At 49.3% G+C, this 20295-nt stretch overlaps 1 long non-coding RNA gene across 9 annotated transcripts in view; it reads right to left on the reverse strand.

Annotated features, from left to right (window-relative positions):
* The window catches only part of LOC112579692, a 235781-nt gene that overhangs the window by 112374 nt on the left and 103112 nt on the right, over positions 1-20295 (reverse strand). For 4 of the 9 annotated variants that reach the window (XR_006640097.1, XR_006640098.1, XR_006545375.2 and 1 more), the window contains exons 2-3: positions 12670-13063; positions 3198-3286 (exon numbers count right to left, since the gene is read on the reverse strand). This is a non-coding gene — a long non-coding RNA (uncharacterized LOC112579692). Of the gene's footprint in view, positions 1-2997; positions 3104-3197; positions 3287-4136; positions 4212-12669; positions 13064-20295 lie in introns of those variants that run through there. The other 5 variants (XR_006545371.2, XR_006545370.2, XR_006545374.2 and 2 more) reach the window with 4 other exon arrangements.

A 20295-nucleotide genomic window follows, 5' to 3' on the forward strand; every position in this document is an offset into this window, starting at 1 on the left:
CACACATGCATGCACACACAAATGCACTCATATTCCACATTCAGATGTTTTAAAAAATCTACATTAAGTACATGCAGATGAGACCAGGCCGTGTAACACACACTCTCACTGATGCACACATGAGACTGTGTGAAAATCTAAATAAAAGGCTTTCCCTTTGTCCGAACAATCTGGTACCTAGAGAAGTACCTGACACAACAAAAGGTGATCACTAGTAATTCCCTGTTCAAGCAGCCACAGGTCCCAGATAACAGCCTGAGAGTTGTCCTGAAACCAGGAAAGGACAAGGGCGAAGGTGGACATTGAGGAGATAAGAAGAATGCCATGCTTTCACTGCTGAGGGCATGGGTGGGTTCAATCCCTGGTTGGGGAACTCAGATCGATCAAAATGGCTTCTTGGCCAAATGAATCAGGACCATGGACAGATCCCACTGCCCTCTTCTCTTCTCCCCTCCCTCTGTGATCATTTCATTCACTTGGCCAAAAACAGGTCCAGCTCAGGGCCCCCTGGAGAAGTCAAGATGACCATGACCATTTTGGAAATCGTAAAAACAGCTTTCATTTTTGAGCTCTTATTGTCATGAGCCAAGATCTTAGTATGAATCCTCTCACTTGGTCCTCACCACCTCCCAGAATGTATTGTTATTCCCACTCTACAGATGACCAAATGGAAGCTCATGTTGTTATTCAATTGCTAAGTCATGTCTGACTCTTTGCGACCCCATGGACTGCAGCACGCCAGGCTTCTCTGTCCTTCACCATCTCCCAGAATTGCTCAAACTCATGCCCACTGAGTTGGTGACACCATCCAACCATCTCATCCTCTGCTATCCCCTTCTCCTCCTGCCTTCAATCTTTCTCAGTATCAGTGTCTTTTCCAATGAGTTGGCTCTTCACATCAGGTGGCCAGAGTATTGGAGCTTCATCATCAGCATCAATCCTTCCAATGACATTCAGGGTTGATTTCCTTTAGGACTGACTGGTTTGATTTCCTTGCAATCCAAGGGACTCTCAAGGGTCTGAAACTCTAGAGGTGGAGTAATTTCCCATAGTTTTCATTGAGCTCGTCTAAAATAAAAGAGGAAAGGCCATCTAACTCCAGGGGTCCCTACTAAACTGTACACACTTTAGGTGACAATAACTTCACCAGATGGGTTTTCCTTGAAAGCAGAGGGGGAGAGATTGACATGTACCAGCCCACAGCAGCAACTCCCTCACATCAACCAGCACACATGTTCTGTCTCCACTGCAGTAACATCCTGATGGAGACAGGAGGAGTGTACTGAGTTGATTCCTCATAAAGTGAGTGGGGATTCTTGAAGCCTGAAAACCAAGGCCATACAGAGCCAAAGCCATGAAAATCTTGCAAAGGGAACACTTGAGAGGCTCAAAGAAGTGTGTGGAAGTGAGATAAGGTCAAAGGCAGTGGGATGTTAGAGATTCATCAGGCTTAAAGAAAGGAGGATACACAGGACATTGCCAGAAACAGCTGTCCAGCCCACTCCATTCCCTCCCCATGTCCACTGAAAATATTGAAAATGGTGGAAGATTCAGCTGATTAAAAGAGAAGATTAACAGTGAGAATGATGCCTAAAGAGTTCAGCTAAAGCAAAAACAAAACACAACAAACCAGAGTCGCACAAGAAAACAAACTGGGACTTTCCTGGTGGTCCAGAGGTTAAGAATCTGCCTGCCAATGCAGGGGACACTGGTTCGATTCCTGGTCCAGGAAGATCCTACATGCCGTGGAGCAACTAAGCCCATGCACGGCAACTATAGAGCAGCCCCCACTTGCCCAACTAGAGAAAATCCATGAGCAGCAATGAAGACCCAGCACGGTCAAAAATGAAACTTTTTAAGAAAAAAAAAAAGTTTTGTAAAAGGTAGAGCCACACTCATGCTGGACAGAAGAGAGAGCTTTCCCATGATTGTAACTTCCAGATAAAGTTGGACTTGCAACACCTTTTGCAGGAAGGTGATACTTAGTGAACCAGAAGTGCCTCAGGACCAGCTAACCTGGGACCAGAGAACCCATGTATTAATATCTACCAAGGAAACTCCAGCTCCCCTGGCCAAAAAGTGCCTCCAAAATCTCTCCCTGATGTGAAAAGATCATGGATCATTTGGTTTCAAACATCAGTGGCCTCCCTCCCCCCACACCTCTCTCCCATCAAAGAGCCAATCAAGCTTTATTTCACATATCAATATTCTGAAACATTTGAGAAATCTCTGTGCCATCCAAAAGCTGGGGCCTGTGGAACAGTGGATGTTTCTACTACAGTTCACTGAGAAATGTTTTCAGAGGTTTTTGACCCAAAGCACCATCACCTATTTAGTGCTTCACCTTATTCTCCAGACTTGAATCCAATGACTTTGGGGTATTTCCAAAGATCTAGTTCACCCCAAGTTAAATACTCACCAACATTCAAACCCATATGCCACAGACTTCCCAACGAGAGTTGTGAAGGTGCGTTGCCAGTGGGACATGACTGGAATATGTATCAAACTTTCCAAGTGGATTACATTGAAGGGAACAATACTCACTTCAAAGTTCTGACTTTGGGAGAAAAACAAACTGAATCTAATTATTCTCCTCACAGTGGCCACTAGCAATGGATTTGAGTCTTTTTTTTTCTTTCCAGCCATGTGGTGTGGCATGTGGGGTCTTAGTTCCCCAAACAGGGATTGAACCCATGCCCCCTGCAGTGGAAGTCCAGAGTCTTACCCACTGGACCACAAGGCAAGTCCCTCTGAGTCCTTCCTTATGTTAGTTAATTACTACCTTGAGCCCTGAAGGGGTGAGAAGACAAGGATGGTTTGGTGACTAGGAGTAAGAAGGCCTGGGCTCAATTCTGGCTTTATCTTTGATATCCTGTGTGACCAAAGACCTGAACCTGCTTGAGGCTCTGGATTTTTTCCTTTACAAAATGGTACCCATAATGCCTCCTCAGTGGGACTGTATTTCTGGCCAAATGAGATAGAGGGTCTAGCACCGTGTTTGGCACGGCATGCAGTATGCATTTATTATGTTAGTTGACTCTTTGGAAGGAAGGGGTCGAGCAGCCACAGGTCCTGAATGAGTGCCTGAGAGTTGTCCCGAAGCCTGGAGAGAACAAGCGTGGAGATGGGCATTGAGGAGAGAGAGAAGAGAGGTGTGAATGGGGGGAGATGGGCAGGAAACTGAGAGACAAACTTACCTACATGATGATTTTGTCTAAGGATAGGTCCTACCACGAGGATACAGGAAGGGGCAGGGTTTCAACACTCCTCAGATTGAATCTCGGACCTAAACTCAGTAAATGAAAGACAACAAAAAGTTCTCAGAAAGATTTCTTTATTATCCTAGTGAAGGATTCAAATCGACAAATCAACTTACATTGCAGCCAAAGAAGGCAGTTAGATAAGACGGAGAACTTGCCTAACTAAGGATCTAGTGGACTAGATCCTTAGGCTGCTGAGAGAGGCTTAGGAGCAGGACAAGCAATTGTTCAGAGACAAGGGAATGGATGAGATGAACTAGTGAGGCTCTAACTCTTCCATCTCTAAGGTTCTGCAAGTTGAGGTCCCTCTTATGAGCAGCTCTCAGTATTGGGAGGGGACTCTGCAAAGCCCGGGGAAAACACTGGTGTGGCAATTGAGTGGTGAGCAGAACGCTAATGAGTGCCAAGAATAACAGTGGCTTCTTAATGGAGCCCTTAATGAAGACTCATTTCTGGTTTTATTAACGTAGAGAAAAAGCACACACTCTCCCCCGCTCTCAGAGAGCAGACAGAATAAAGAGCAGCTCCAAACAGGGGGGCTGATCCCATTTCCTGGACCCTGCTTAGGATACCATTATAGGCCCTGGGAAGTGGGATAGGAAGGTCAACCTCAGAGTTCTGAGATGTTCCTCTGCACTTTGGCCAATCTGTTTAGACCCCAAGACCCCACACAGTCTCAGAGGGGAGATTTCCAGCTGCGCTCAGCCCTGCAATTTACAGGCAAGCTGCAAATAAGAACACAAAAGAGAACCATTCCCAAGGTGCTGGCAGTGATTTTAAAGGCAGACACATCCCATTAAATATTTAATTAGAATACAATCCCACCAAAGCTCTCCCACCATAAGAGGTTGGAAAACACAGCTCTCTAGGGCTTACCCAACACTGCTCACTTATTTCCAACTGTATAATCTCTGTTGACTTCAAATATAGCAAGAGGAACTCAGGTTAGACCTAGAAAATCAAATTTTAAAACTTGTGGATGACCTTGGAGTTCATCTAGTCTAATTCCTTGCTTTGTGAACATCTGAGGCCCAGAGAAATTACAAACTCAAAAAATCGAACAGCCAGTTGCATCTAAGCCATAATCCAGGACATTCCTGGAAATGCTCCCCCTTGACACCAGCCTCTGCCCCTGCTGGCCTCCCTCTCTCAGGGCTCTATAACCCAGCTGACTGACCATCCCTGGGGCTGAACTGGCATGAGCAAGGCTGTACCTCGGGGGCACTTGTGGCTAAGATTTTGAGTTGTCTCCAGTGACCAAATGCTAACCAGGATACAACTCAGGGATGGCTGTACTCAAATCATTTAGAGCCTCACAAGTTCTTTGGGTGGCCCAGTGGTTAAGAATCCATCTTGCAGTGCAAGGAACACCGGTTCAATCCTTGGTCTGAGAGGATCCCATATGCCATGGGGCAACTAAGCCCATGCACCACAACTACTGAAGCCCGTATACATACGGCTTCTGCTTCACAACAAGAGAAGCCACCACAATGAGAAGCCCAAGCACCACAAATGAAGAGTAGCTCCCGCTCGCCGCAACTAAAGAAAGCCCATGCGCAGCAACGAAGACCCACCGCGGGCAAAAAATAAAATAAATAAATAAAATCAATCTTTTTTAAAAAGCTCATTGTGGAATAAACTAGGAGACCCGTATTTTATATTAATAGATCTTTGACACCGTAAACTCAAATGGGAAATCTCAACAGAGGGATGAAATTCATCCCCAAGTAACTCCACTGCTCTTCTGGCCGCACTGCAACCCAGGCGCCAACAGTTACCAAGTCTGTGAGATGAATGGCCTAAGAACCTATGAGGGGAATGAAGGGGGCACTTCTCCAATAGCGGAGCCTTCTAGGATGGGGACTGTCTCTGATTGGTGCTCAGGGAGAGAGGACAGAGAGGACAAAGAGGGGGCAGTCCCCCCCAGGAAGGACCCAACCTGATAAGGAGCAGTCCACACCACATCCACACACCCATGAAAAGACAGCAGGGTGCATCGCTGAGTGACTGCTGGGCGCCCCGCATCATACAAGGTGCTTAACACAGGTTGTTTCTCGTTTACTTCGCACAACATCATTGTAAGGTAGATATTATCTTGCCTCTTTAACAGGGGAGGACAATGAGACACAAATGGCTTAAATCAATTGCCCAAAGTCATACAGCAAGAAATTGATGGAGCCCGACTCTATCTCCAACCACACAACAGCACCTGCAAATGAGCCCCTTAATTCCCCGGGGCGATTCTGAGAGGATGACAGTCATTTCATGGAGTGAATTGTGGAAGGTCTCTCAGACAAAGTTCCCTGGACTTTTGAGAAACTTGAGCAGTAGCTGGAAGGATCTCATTAACGGTGGCAGAACTGTCAGAAAAAAAGGTGATGTTTATTGAGCAGCTGCTGTATGCCATGCAGCTTACTATCCAGTCTCATCTGATGCTCACAGCAACCTTCTGACATCAGGTTTACAATCCTAAAGTGGTTTACAATCCTAAAGTCAGGTTCAGAGAGGGCAAGTCATTTTCCCAAGATCACACAGTGAGCAAATGATCAATTCAGGATCTGAACCTAAATCTGTCTGGTTCCAGTAGAAGAGGACCAAATGCAAGGAAACTTGACCCAAGGGGACAGTGGGGGCTGGGGAGGGGAGGCCAAGAAATCACTCAGAGACAACCACTGGGGGCCTCTCTTCCCTAGAACAGAGGAGCTTATTTTAAGAGCCTTGGCTTTGAAAAGGCAGGAGAAGGGACCAAGTGTGCCCTGACCCAAGGGCCTTTTTCACTGCTGCATCCGTCTTCCTACCCAGGAGAGTCTATGAAGATGGCAAAGGAACACATCGATAAGATGCCATTAACATGCTAGGTTACTGCACAGCGTTTAAGCACAACCACAGCCACTTTCATCTGTTTTCCCAAAGAGGTTTATGCCCCATCTGCTCACACAACCCCTGGCACAGGACTGCTCACTGGAGACTACTGGTCTGCATCCCTGTGAGCCCTGAGGTTCCACCTATAGGCTGCAAACTCGGGCTTTCGAGGCAGACAGAACAAAGTTCAAATCCTGATTTCCCCAGCTTGGAGCTTAGAGCTCCCATTTCCTCACCTCTTAAACAGAGCTAATCGTGCCCGCCTCCTAGGGATGTCATAAGCATCAAAGGGCTTGTCCCCCGCCTCCCCCAAGCCCACCCGTCTCTGCTCCCTGCTCCATACACTTTACTGGTCACTTTGCCTCCAATTGTGGAGCATGTTGAGTGCTCTGGGGCTCCCCTCTGTCCAGAGTGCCCCCTCCCTGAGGGATAGGAGAGGAACTGGCAAGACCTTGTCACCTCTGAGCCTTTTCTCACACTGGTCCCTTCTTGGTGATGCCTTCTCTCATCCTCAGCACCTCCCTGAGTCAACTCAGCCTTTGAGGGTCCTCAAGAGCCACCTCCCCTGTGAAGCCAGGGACTGCCTGGAACAGCTCCTCACCCCGCCCCCTCCAGTGGGTCTTGCCATGCCCGCTCATCTGCTCTGAGCACACACAGCCTGTGTGAAAGGAGTTCTTCTCACCCACGCCGGGAGCCCTCGAGGGCAGGGCTGGGCCAGTCATCCCTGTGTCCTCAGCACAGAGCCTAGAAAGAGCAGGTGCCTGGGAAATACCCAGAAGTAACAAATCACAGAAGAAGCCCCATTCTTTCTTTCTCTTCCCCTTCTTCCCTGGCACCAAGAGATCAGGTCTCCAGAAGATGTAAATATAGGACCGTTGACCAAGCTCAAACTTGGATGATACTCTTGGCTAGGAGGCCAGGGATTGGTTCCAATGCCTTGCCCCTGTGATAAGAGCAGGATTTTATTTTTTGCCCTCTACCTCTCAGTTGTAAGGCTCTTAAATGGACCGCAGCTTCTTAGTAGCTCCCTCTTTCTTCCTGCCAATTCTAAGACAAATGTCTGCCTCCTCTGGAGTGCCCTCACCCCCACCCCGGGCCTGCGGCCCCTCCCCACCTCCCACGCTCCCCCTCCCACCCCAGGCCTGTAGCAGTGAATGTAATTAGGCCTTTCCCCAGGACGGCACCCCCTCCACGCAGCTGAACTGCCCCTCCAACAGGGGATAATTTATGGAAATGGGTAAAGGTGTTTTAAATTATTCAATTTAAATGTAAATAGGGTAGATGGTTTCTCTGAATAAATTGTCTTATTTATGTTCCACCCAAATCCCCTCCCAGGGAAACATGGAGTGGTTGGGAACGCTCTACAGCCCAGGGCCTCCACCGCTCTTTAAATAATGTGGGAGCTGCCCTGGGGCCCCTGGGAGTGGAGACTGGGAGACAAATGGCCCTGACAGCTGGTGTCCCAGCTGGGGTCACAGGACAGGCCAAGTGCTCACCAAAGGCTGTGTCACCCCACTCCACCCAGGGTTGCTGTGACCCGGCCAGGGCACGGATGTAGGCAGAAAGCAATCCAGCTTTGTTTGCTGGGCAGTGACAGCCGGACAGGGGCTCCGTGCCCCTCTCCGCTTCTGCCCAAGGTCTCTTTTCCTCTGACTCACAAATGATGTGGGCTTCACACCTCCCTGAAAAAGTCCTGCATGTTCTGAGATGCTGACTGTGGCTCACATTTCCTTAGAGCATTTCTGTCCTAAACAGGGTTTCCTAGACACGGGGCTGCCTCGAAAGGAAACCCTTTCTTGGTACATCTCAGGCACTGTCCCACGTGCCAGTGGGAAGGCCTTTTGCAGGTGAGGAGAGGGACTGTTCTTTAGTCCCCCTCCCCCACTACTTAGTACCACTCAGCTGCCAGTGTTGCCATCTCCTGGGATTGGATCACCTTACATGCAAGCAAGTGATCATGTAGCTATTAGGGGGTTTTCAGGGGCAAAGGACAGAACATCAAAGTAGCTGAGACTATGGAAATTTATTAGCCCTGGAAACCTGGAGGCAGGGCAGACTGCAGGGGTAGATCTGGTGTCATCTGGAAGCCTTGTCCTGTTTTCCTGTGATTGCTTTTTGTGTGTCCATCATCCTCAGACTAGATGATGTGGTGGCAGGGGGCAGTTAAGAGCCTTAGGTCCACCCATGATGATGCTCAGAGAAAACCAGAAGAGGGCAACTCTCAGAGACTCTCCCAGAATGTGAAGAAGGCTTCCTCCCACCCACCTCTCAGAAAACTCTCCTTGCATCTCATTGGTCCATCCTAACCTAATGTCTGTGAGGAGATGGGGATTACTTTAGACCAGTCAGAGAGACCAGGAGCTGGGGGTGGGGCTACCTTCTCTCTACACAAACATGGGCTCCTATGAGGGAGGAGGAAGTGGGCATTGATGCTGAGCAGACAGTACCCATTGAAGTAACACTTGAATAATTGAAATCAATACATGTTTTAATCAATAACCATGTTTGTTTAAACCCCCATACTTTAACTGGATCAATTCTTTTCTGCCTAATCCCAAGAATCAGACTATTGCCCATCCTCCAAAGAGCAGAGAGTCAGATCAATGACCCAGATTGCAGACCAGTTGGCAAGACTGTACCAGATCAAACACAAATTGCCATCCAGATGCCTTAACTCTTTCTCAAGTTACCCCTAAATGAAGGAATGGCTTGTGCAAGCCCCACAGTCAGCATCACTCATTCTACAAACACGTCTGGACTGCCCACCTTATGCCAGGCACAAGCTAGGGGCAGAAGATTCATTGGCAAAACAGTCTGTTTCCTGTTCTTGCAGACTTACCATCCCTACAGTGGACTTTATCATGTTTGTTGCCAGTTGGTTTCGCTGCCTGCGAAGTTTTGCCAAATTTGGGAGTTTCTAGCTTACTCCTTGGAAGAAAAGTTATGACCAACCTAGATAGCATATTGAAAAGCAGGGACATTACTTTGCCAACAAAGGTCCATCTAGTCAAGGCTATGGTTTTTCCAGTGGTCATGTATGGATGTGAGAGTTGGACTGTAAAGAAAGCTGAGCACCAAAGAATTGATGCTTTTGAACTGTGGTGTTGGAGAAGACTCTTGAGAGTCCCTTGGACTGCAAGGAGATCCAACCAGTCCATTCTGAAGGAGATCAGCCCTGGGATTTCTTTGGAAGGAATGATGCTAAAGCTGAAACTCCAGTACTTTGGCCACCTCATGCGAAGAGTTGACTCATTGGAAAAGACTCTGATGCTGGGAGGGATTGGGGGCAGGAGGAGAAGGGGACAACAGAGGATGAGATGGCTGGATGGCATCACTGACTCGATGGACGTGAGTCTGGTTGAACTCCAGGAGTTGGTGATGGACAGGGAGGCGTGGCATGCTGCGATTCATGGGGTCGCAAAGAGTCGGACATGACTGAGCGACTGAACTGAACTGAGACTCATGAGTCACACCTTCTCAAGGCAGAAACCAGAAACTTGGTTACCCAGCCTCCTTTGCAGCTCCAGCACAGACATGTGACTCAGATCCCACCAATCAGATTCATTCATTCACTCTAGAAGGGAAGTACTGGAGTAAGGAGGCAATGCCCATAGTCCACGGTGCTGGCAAGGGTGGAAGTGGAGGTGTCCAGCTTTGGGTAGAAGTGACAACAAGATTAAGTTCCTGGTCCAAGAAGTGCAATCAGTGAGGAGTGACAGTAAAGGTTCTCTGGTGGCTGGTGGGAGGCAAGTCCGGTTTCCCCATCAGTCTGGTTCTGTGTGCAGCAGGGCATCAGGCCTGGAATCTGAGCCTCCAGTCTGACTCTCTACCCCTCCCTGTGACTAGACAAGACACCCAGTATTCCTGTAATATTCTTCAATCAGTCAGAGTCGTGTCTATTGCCTAAGACCATGAACCCTAGCATGCCCCATCCTTGGTGAGAGTTTTTCATTGTGAAGATCTCGCCCAGGTGGCCCTTCCCAGAATCCCCCTGAGCCCAGGCACTTTGCTGCTGCCTCTTACAGCAACCTTAACAGAGGCCCGAGCCCCTCTGTGTGTCTCCAGTTCACCCCCACTAACACACACTAAACTTTGAGCTCCCTGGGACCTGGGACCACACTTTTTGCCCCACTATATCCCCAGGTCTAGTTTAGAACCGGGGTTAGAATAGGTGCTCACTAAGTACTTGTTGTGATGTGATCATTGCCACTGTCTTCATTAGTGACATCAAAAGCCCACCAATAGCAGGCTCTGGATTGAGCAACACACACAGAGAATGGCCCGTATCTTGACCTCCCCTTCTCCACAATCAGCAACCAGGTACACATCCAGGCACTTCAGTGCCCACTGGGAAGTCCTTTAAAATACCAAAGGGCTGCCCTCTGACCCCTACCCAGTTCCCTAATCCCTCCTTGCCAGGAGGGATTTACTTGCCAGGAGGGATTGCCTTGCATTTACTCTTTCCAGCCAGCTGGTTCCACCTCAGCCTTGCCCCTACTTCCTGCCCTGCTCTGGACAGCCTTGGGAGATCTCCATCCTTGGCATAGAGGTGACCTCCCAAAAGACCCTGGAGAGATATACCCAGATGGGTTACATTGCCCATCCAAGGGTGTCCTTAATCCTGGCAAGCCCTTCAAACTTGCCCCCACACACACACTCACACACTCTCTCTCTCTCTATCCCCTCTGCAGGAAGAGCCAGAGGAAATGGACAAGCTTTCTGGAATCAATTTCATGCCTTAGCGTGATAAACAACCAAGCAGAGACTGGCACCCATCAAGAGAGTTGATGGCCTTGGTCTCTGAGTGATAAACCACCCCCTGATAAAGAAAGTGAGACTTTTCCTCCGTGCATCACTCCACCAGGAGCAGACTCATACCAGCCCCAACTGCACTTCCCCAGGTGTGGACGAGACAAGCACGTCCCCCTTCCCCAGGCAGCACACAGCCTCTCATCAGCGGGGGGCCTGGGACGCCCAAGGCAGAAAGCACCTGACCTGTTACCTTAGCTAGCAGTGCCACAGATCAGATAGAGCTGGCCACGTGGGTTCAAACCCTAGTTCCACTTCTCACTCTCCGAGTGACCTTGGGTAGGCTACCTAAATTGTACCAACCTTACATGTACCTCTGAAGATTGAGATGCTTTTTGCAAAGAGCACGTAGTATAGCCTCAATAATCTTAGCTATTGTTTTATTATTATTATTATGACTCCCTGTAGCTAGGAAGTTCCTGATCCATCTAACCTGAATCCTACCCACTGCCTTTTAAGGTCATTGCTGCTCATTCTCTTCCTAGTGGGCATGGAACTCAGCCGTCTCTAGTGTGATGAGGTAGGAAAAATAATGGTGCTGGAAGACAATGAGCTACGTTCAAATCCACCTCATGCCTGTTAGCCGTGGTTCTCTTTATAGCCAACGAATGTAAGACAGATTCTAAATATATAATTACTAGCTGTGTGGATGGACAGATGTCATTCTACTCTTGTGGGCCACAGGTTACTGCATCCTTGTTTGTACAGTAGAAAAAGAACACGGCCTCTAAAAGTCACAATGAGGATGAGGTCAGATGCAGTAATATCTAAGAGATGGTGGGTGACCAGGGATGTTGGTTGAACCTGAGCCTGCACATACACTCGAAGAGAGACTACCTAGATGTCTCAGATCATCTATCTGAGACATACAATGACCCTGTTTCTACAACCTTCCCCACTTCATGTCCAGCACAGCAGAGCCTTCCATGCTTCTTCAGCCTGAGGAGCACATTTTGTTGTTGTTGTTGTTTTGGTTGCATTGGGTCTTAGTTGCAGCATGCAGGATCCTCTTGCATCATGCAGGATATTTCCTTGCAGCACACGAGCACTCTAGTTGCAGCGCTCAGATTTACTTGCCCCACTGCATGTGGGAATTTAGTTTCCCTGACCAGGGATCCAATCCATGTCCTCTGCATAGAAAGACAGATTCTTAACCACTGGACCACCAGGGAAGTCCCAAGGAACACTTATTTAAAAGTGAGAAGCCAATGCCAGAATTTACCAGAAGTAAGTAAAATCCTTGCTGTCCTGCACAGAAAAGCCAATGTCCAGGAGAGGGCAGGTGAGTAGCAACTGACATGTGCCCCACACTTAGCAGTGAACAAATGTGTTCTCGGGTAGTGTCTTACCAAATACTTTCACAGACCAGGTTTGCCCAAGGGGACACTAGCTCTGAATAGGGAGTCAACTTCCCCAAAGTGATAAAGAAGGATGTGAGCCCATAACCAGTCTCCCCCACTCCCTCAGGCTCTCTGCCCTCTCCCCACATGTACTCCTATGCCACTGGAAGACCTCTGTCGGTCTTCTAGCTCAATACCTGTCATAATCCCTAGCCTAGAGTATTTTCCCAATAGTCAAGCATCTAATGGTCAAATGGGGAAATCCTAATTTCACCCATGGGGAAATCCTAATTTCACCCATGGGGAACCTGAGGCAAAAAGAGAAGTAGTGAGAAACGCTCGGTCACAAAGCTGGAAGGTGTTGCAATGGATCCACTAATAGAAGAACACGAGCTCACCCCAAAATGTCAGAACTAGAAGAATCCTAGAAGGTCATGTGGTCAAGGCCCTGCCCGTCCTGTCCTGGTAATCAAATCCAAGTTCTCCCACTCAGAGCCTGGAGGAGGGGAAACAAGAGGTTTTTCCGGCTGGATATAGTAGATTAATTACAAAGTGTCCCCAAATCTTCCCCTACTGAGATCCATGCAATTTGGATTTGCAGCTTCTCCCAACAAGAAGTAGAGTCTGTTTTCTTTCTTACTCAATCTGGGCTGCCTTTTAACTCTCTTTGACCAGTAGAAATTCAACAGAAGTGATGGCGTCCTATCTCCAAGGTGAGACTCCAAAAGACCATATGAGCTTCCACGCTCTCTTAGAACCCAGCTGGCACCATATAAGCAACTCTGGGCGAACCTGTTGGAGGATGAGAGACAAGTTAAAAAGAGCCTGCTTGTCCCATATGACCTCTGCCCACAGCCAACCACAGATACGTAAGTGATTCCAGCCAAGATCAGAAGAACCATCCAGATAACCCATAGACTCACAAGAAATCACAAACATAATTAAGTCACTGAGTTTTGGAGTGGTTTGTTACAAAGCACCAACTAACAGATACTTTGGGCTTGAAGAAAAGATCCCAAGTTGTAGTGCTAGAGAAGTTGAGGTCTGTGCTCCTGTAGGGCCTTGAAGGAACAGGACCCTTTTCTGCAAAGAGTCTGATTGAGTTTCTATCTAGTCTGTCTAGCTGCTGGGCCTGGCCCATCCAGGACCAGTGAGTTCAGGTCTAGTTCTAGCCCTACCCTTCCCACCCACCTTGGCACCCACAGTGCCCACTCTTGGCACTTTCCAGAAACAGTCTGTGCAGGGAGGGCTGCAATGAGAGTAAGGCTGTCCACTATCCAGAAGGAGCTAGCCCCAAAGACAAAGCCTGACAAAGCCCTGAGGTGGGGTCTCCATGGTAGAGAAGCTTCTGGGACCAGACATCTCCCCGCCCACCACCCAGGGGAAGCAATCAGCCCCAGAGGAGCTGAGCAGGCCGCTTGACATTTGATGGGAGTCATTATCAGACACTTATTCCCAATCAGGACTCAAGTGTCTCTGAGGGCCCCTCTGCTGCCTTCTCATTCCAGGGAGCATTAACAGCAGGGCGGGGGTGGAAGGGGACGGTGCGTGGAGGTGCAGGTCTGGGCAGAGGCCCTCAGACCCCCCCTTCTGACTCCAGCCCCCTTCATGCCTCCCGAGGCCCCTAGGGGCAAGCTAGCTCATGCCAGAGTGTGGAGAGTGGAGGACTCCAGGGTGGGGAGCTTGACTCCTCAGTCCTTGGAAAGACCGGACACAGAGACGTTCAAAGAGATGTATGCAGGAGTCTGGCTCAGAGCAGAGATTCCAGCCAGGCCCAAGAAGGGCTTTGTCTCCAAGGCTCATGGCTCTGGGGGTCCTGAGTCCCCACCCCAGGCAGCCACCTCCTCCCTCAGTCGGTGCTCCAGGACCAAGGCCAGGCTCCTCCCCTTGCACACAGACCAGAACTCCCTCTGCAGCCAGACGGCCGTATGCAGAGAGCGCATGAAGGCCTTTTAAGGCTCTCCCAGGTCCAAGCCACCTAACTTCTGCTCCAAAAAGAAGGCAATGATTCCTGCCCTGCCTCTTTGCACGAGACTATTGCGAGAATCTTATTCTTTAAGAAAGCACTTGATAAATAAAACGAGGACTAAGTCCAGCTGTCCCCAGTGGATCATCAGCACAACGTGGGCAAGCTCAGATGAGTCAGGTGCAGGCGCGATGGTAGACGAGTGTGCGTGTGTCTGCGCTGGCATCTCACTGCGTGCCTCAGCACTCAGTACCAGTACTTCACGGTCTGGGATTGTCTGTGGATTTTCACCGTCTATGTCTCTATTCAGGCGGTGAATCAACTGTATTGATGTGTTACAGCCTGAATGCAGAGGCAGAGTTTTGAAGTTATAAAAGAAAGGGACCAAAAATACCTTGAAGTGGGGTTTGACAGTCGAGAGTACACACACACACACACACACACACACACGTGCTCTCAAGGAACTTAAGGACTCAAATAACCAAACACAAAAAAAATGGAGAAAAAGGTGGGTGGAGAGCCACAGAATAAAGGGCCCTGAGAGTCATCAATCCAGAAGGCTTCCTGGAAGAGGAGGTAAAGTCTGAGATGAATTTTGGTAGAAAGGCTGGACATGCAAGCAGCAGGAAAAGATGGCTTTGGGAGAGGAATAGAAATGAATGTTTTAAGTAGTCTATTGTCAAATAATGGTAATCATATTTTATCCTGGCAAAGCAGTTGAGGATTTACAAGCCTTTTTCACATGTATTTTCTCATTTGCCTCTCACTACAGTCCCCTGAACTAGACAAGTCAGGTGTTATTATCCCCGTTTAATAGATGAGAAAACAGGCTCAGAGAAGCTGAGCAATTTTCCTGGAGTCTCCAAGCTCAGAGGCAGTGGGACTGGCAGAAGCCCCCAGGGTTTCTGACTCCTCCTTATCCAAGTAGCCTTTCCAGTCTCAGGAACCACAGCCCACCACTGGGTCTGGTTCTGTCTACAAGCTCCTTGGGGGGAGGTTCCATGTCTGAGTGATGGACTCTGGCCAGTGCTTGGGAAATCAGCCAGTAGAGGGGAGTGGTGGCTTTAGAGTCAGACAGAAATGAGGCTCGACCCCAGCTCTGCCATGTACCTCGACTTTGGCTTGTTAGCTCCCCTCTGAGCCTCTGTTTCCACATGGGTAGAGTAAAACAGAGACTGTCCCTGAAGCACTTAGCACTGTGCCAGGCACATGTATTTGCTCCAATAACGATGGCCACTGTCATTAACCTCGTGGTTATTCACTTATGATTGCTGATTAGGAAGACTTTCTTGATGGCCACTTTTCACCCTTTTCTCCCTTTCAGGATAAATGGGTCCATCATTCAACATGCATGCTGCCCATTAATTAAGGGTATGACAGACCGTCCCCAGTGGACACAAGCAATTCACTTCTCCTTCCATCCTCCTAGGCCCACATGTCTCGTCCAGACCCCACACCCTGGAGGGGCCCTAGAGATGCTCTGACACCAGTTGGTATCAGACCTGACCCCTCAGCCACCTGTTGAAATCCATTTCAGTCGCCAGGGCTCTCATTTCTATTAAAACTTCATTTGCCAAGAAAGCAGAAAGGTAATTATGAATCCTAGTCTTAAATCACTCTGCCTCTGAATTATTAAAGGGAAGAATTAAAAATAATCAGGCTTTTTCATTACACTTCATAGCAGGGAAATTAAAGGTGTAAGAATGTATTTTTTCCTCAAATTTAAGTATTCATTTTGGAGATTTATAGGGAAGTTGAAATGATTCCCTGCATGCCCAGCTTTCCCTTTTATAGAAGGGGGAGAGAGAAAAAAAACCTTGTAAAATTAAAAGGGAGATAGAGCAAAGAAGGGATTTAACATAAAGAAGTACAACTGAGTGTTTTGCATTTTAATACATTTTTTTCCTGCACAATTACACCATTGAGTGATATGGCAGAGAGAGATTAGGCTGCTGCTAATATCAGATCCTTCGTGGAGAAATAAGGGGGTCTCACCAGCCATTGGGTCAGAAAAGTATATGGGGGCATCCAAGCTGGCACCTCAGATCTCCAAGCCCTGAGAAGCAAGGACCATTTCAGCACCCAGTTTCCTTGCTCTCTCTTTTCTTCAGGAAAGAATAGGATGAGCGACCTGGTTCATTTCGCAGAGCGGGAAATCCAAGGTTGCAAGGCGGGGCAAGGCATCTTGGGGCCTGGGACAGAAAGAGGAGGGACACGGAAGAACTTCCCTCAGCCCTCCCGCCTCAACCCCACGCCCCAGGGTTGAGTGTGAGAAGCAGAAACAGGAGGATTCTAGGCCTGAGAGGCCCTGATGGATGAGACCGAGGATTGATCAAGTCTCTGATTCCCCATTCCCAGACAGTCCAGGGATGCAGACCAGACTCCCCAAGTGAAGTGAGAAAGAGGTGTACATACCTCCTCCCCTGGGCCAGGTGCTGAAGGAGGAAAAGCGACAGCAGAGCCCACCTGGACGGGACTCCTCCCGGGAGGCTTCAGGAGGAAGGGAGCAGGGCAGAGGGGAGAGTTTGCAGACAGAGGGGCAGCAGAGGCCAGAATACACCGCCCATGCTTCCCACTCCACTGCAGCCGGAGACCAGTGCGTCCTCTCCCTTCTGGGGGCCGTGCGACAACAGAAAAGAATGGACGCCATCGACGTACAAGCATCACTGGCAGCAGCTGGGTAGTCCCAAATGGGACCCCAGGGAGGGTGCTGAGAGCAGCGTTCCCGTCTCTGCTCCAACAGCTGGCCTGCCTCTCAGTGGGATCGCCAAGACTCTATCCCACATACACACAGGCAACAACTGGACAAGGGGAGGGGACGGGGGGGGGGGGCGTGGGGGCCTCCCCGTGGATCCAGGCCCAAGAGTCGCTCAGCCACCTGCCCCCCTCCCCCGAGGTGGTAATGAATTGCAGGGAAACGCTGCTGAGAGATGTCAGAACAATTTCTATTAAACATAATTTCCTAATGAAAAGGTTACGAGGGAGCCTGGTGGAGCTAATCAGGATTGAATGCTCACTCCAACTCGCTCTGAGGGAGGGGGCTGGAGGCCAGGTCCCTGGTTCCACCTGGTCTGGGCTGGAGGGACCTTACCCAGGGCCAGATAAGGCCCTGAACAGCTTCAGTGCCCCCCTCCCAAGGTCTTGCATGTGCCCATTATCAGGAGCTCACAGGTGCCAGGCACTGTGCTGTTTTTCATATACCATATCCTCACAACATCCTTGCAAAATTGAAATTATATCCCCACTTTCAAGATGAGCAAATTGAGACTCTGGAAAGTCACATGACTTGCCCAAGTTCACCTCTCAAGAAATTAGGAAGCAAAGGCAGGATCTGAACTCTGGTCCATCTGATTGAAAGACATACCACATTGACATCAACCCTTCCCACCTCCCAGGGACCAGTCCTACCCCATGGCTCTAAAAGTCCTTTGGAAGGACAAATGGAGCCCTAGAAATGGGGCAGGGCTGGGACAGGCCAGAAGTGCAGCTGAGGCTGCCTGGGTCCTGTCCAGCTATCCATACCATCCCACCTCTGATGACCATCTGGATATCTGTGAGTAAAGAAACCACAGTCACAGACTCTATGAGGCTCACATGGTATCCTGCTGAGCCCAGAGAGGGCATGCTTGTCCATGCAGCCAACTCTGGGTGCCAACAGCCCTTTGAGTCTGTATCCTGAAAACTGAAGGCTCGGACCCCACGCAGACCCCCACTCTGGTCCCAGTCAGTGTCCCCAAGCCAGGCTTGTCTCTGAGTAAGGACCCTGCCTCCTTTTTTCTTCTATCACCCTGAATTGCAGATCTAAATTCCTACATCAGGTCTGTGCTAAGGATCCGGGGCAGTATGACCCTAACTAAAAGAAAGGAGGGGGCATTTTTAGAATGTTCAGAGATTCTTACCAAACCCTCAGTTACAAGCTTTTCAAAAATTGACCTCTACTGGTGGGAGGTTGGGGTGAGGGATGGAGGAGGAAGGGGCAAACAGGATGCAGATCTGAGACCAAAGAGTAATGAGCCCTGTGAAAAATAAAGAGAAAGTATTGGCTGCTCAGTCATGTCCTAACCCACCAGGCTCCTCTGTCCATGGAATTCTCCAGGCAAGAATACTGGAGTGGGTAGCCATTCCCTTCTCCAGAGGATCTTCCCAACCTAGGGATCAAACCCGGGTCTCCCGCATTGAAGGCAGATTCTTTACCATTTGAGGCACCAGGGAAGCCCCATTCTCTTCAATTCAGAGACTCCTGATACCACCAGCTGGGGGCAATTTCAGGGACCCTGGGGTTTTGCTCTGCCAGAAGCTTTTGCGACTGTTGAGATATCTCTTTGGAGGGAGAAGAATGTTCCAGATATGTCCCTGGGGACAGAGGCAAGCCCTTAGAGGCTGCAGCTGAAAATCTTCCTGGAAACCCAGGAGCACCCCTACATCCTGGAGGAGAAGGGGTTGGGCTACAGGAGGGCCTTGATGACAGAGTCTCCTCCCCTGCTTCCATCTAAACCCTTACCTCCCCTGCCTGGTCCACAGTCCCTCCACCCCTGTGATGAGCCCCAGGCTCTGCACCCCACCCCCGGCAGGGTGTATCTCCCATCCCTCATTGCGACGAAGCTGTCACTGACTGCCATGAGCCTGCCTTCCCGGGACCTTCAAAGCCTGGAACAGCATGAAATATGCAGCTGCCTTCCCCCAGCCCCCACTCCCCGCTCGGCTCCCTCCCTCTAATTGCTCTGCGCAGATTAAACTTGGATAGCGCAGCTCTGGCTGAGGACATCCAACACGAATGAACGTTCTCCAAAAACAGTGGAGGCTGCTGCTGCCTCTAGGCAAGAGGAGCTCGCCTCCTGGGTGGCTAAGGTGCTGCTCCTCCCCACCACACACACACAACCCCCCTGAGAACATCTCCTCTCAGCCCGTTCCCCCTTAGACTGAAGGATCCCTGGAAGGCAGGCAAGGTTTTTGCTAAGAACAGCAGTGGTTCTCAAGTGTGGTCCCTGGACCAGCAGCATCAGCGTCCCCTGAGGCAGATTCTGAGGCCCTACCAAAGAACTGAGGCCTTCGGACTGTGGTGCTGGAGAAGACTCCTGAGAGTCCCTTGGACAGCAAGGAGATCAAACCAGTCAATCTTAAGGGAAATCAACCCTGAATTGCATCATTTGGAAGGACTGATGCTGAAGCTGAAGCTCCAGTATTTTGGTCACCTGACTGGAATAGCCGACTCATTAGAAAAGTCCCTCATGCTGGGAAATACTGAGGGCAGAAGGAGAAGAGGGCATCAGAGGATGACATGGCTGGACGGCATCATCAATGCAATGGACACGAACTTGGGCAAACTTCAGGAGATGGTGAGGGACAGAGAGGCCTGGTATGTTGTAGTCCATGGGGTCACAGAGTGGGACACATCTGAACCACGACCCCACATTTATTGAATCAGAAATTGGGAATGTGTTGTTTGCACTCACTCAGTCATGTCCAACTCTTTGCGACCCCATGGACTGTTGCCCGCCAGGCTCCTCTGTCCATGGGACTTCCCAGGCAGGAATACTGGAGTGGGTTGCCATTTCCTACTCCAGAAGATCTTCCTCACCCAGAAATCAAACCAGAGTCTTCTGCATCTCCTGCATTGGTAGGCAGATTCTTTATCACTAGCGCCACCTGGGAAGCCCATATTGGGGATGGGGCTTAGCAATTTAAGGTTTATCAAGTCCACCAGACAACTCTGATTCATTGGTTCTGATTCAAGTTTGAAAAACATTGAACTAAAGACTGGTTCAATCAACATCCAGTCAACATGATGAGGCCTCCCTGGGCACCCAAGGCTGTGCTAAAGCTGACAGAGGAAAGATACCACCTCCCCCACGCAGGGCTGGCAGTCTGTGATCAATGGGAGGGGCGCTAATCAGGTACCCACTGCAAGACCAGCCTGAGAATCCTGGAAGGAGCAGAGCAGGGTCGCTGAATGCCGCAGGAAATGAAAGCTTCATGGTGGAAGGAAATTAAACTAAATAGGGGCCTAAATAAATAAATTGAAACGAAATGAAAATCAAAACCACAGTGAAATATCACA

Source organism: Bubalus bubalis, chromosome 16, assembly GCF_019923935.1.
Source record: "Bubalus bubalis isolate 160015118507 breed Murrah chromosome 16, NDDB_SH_1, whole genome shotgun sequence".
NCBI classification, from domain to species: Eukaryota; Metazoa; Chordata; class Mammalia; order Artiodactyla; family Bovidae; genus Bubalus; species Bubalus bubalis.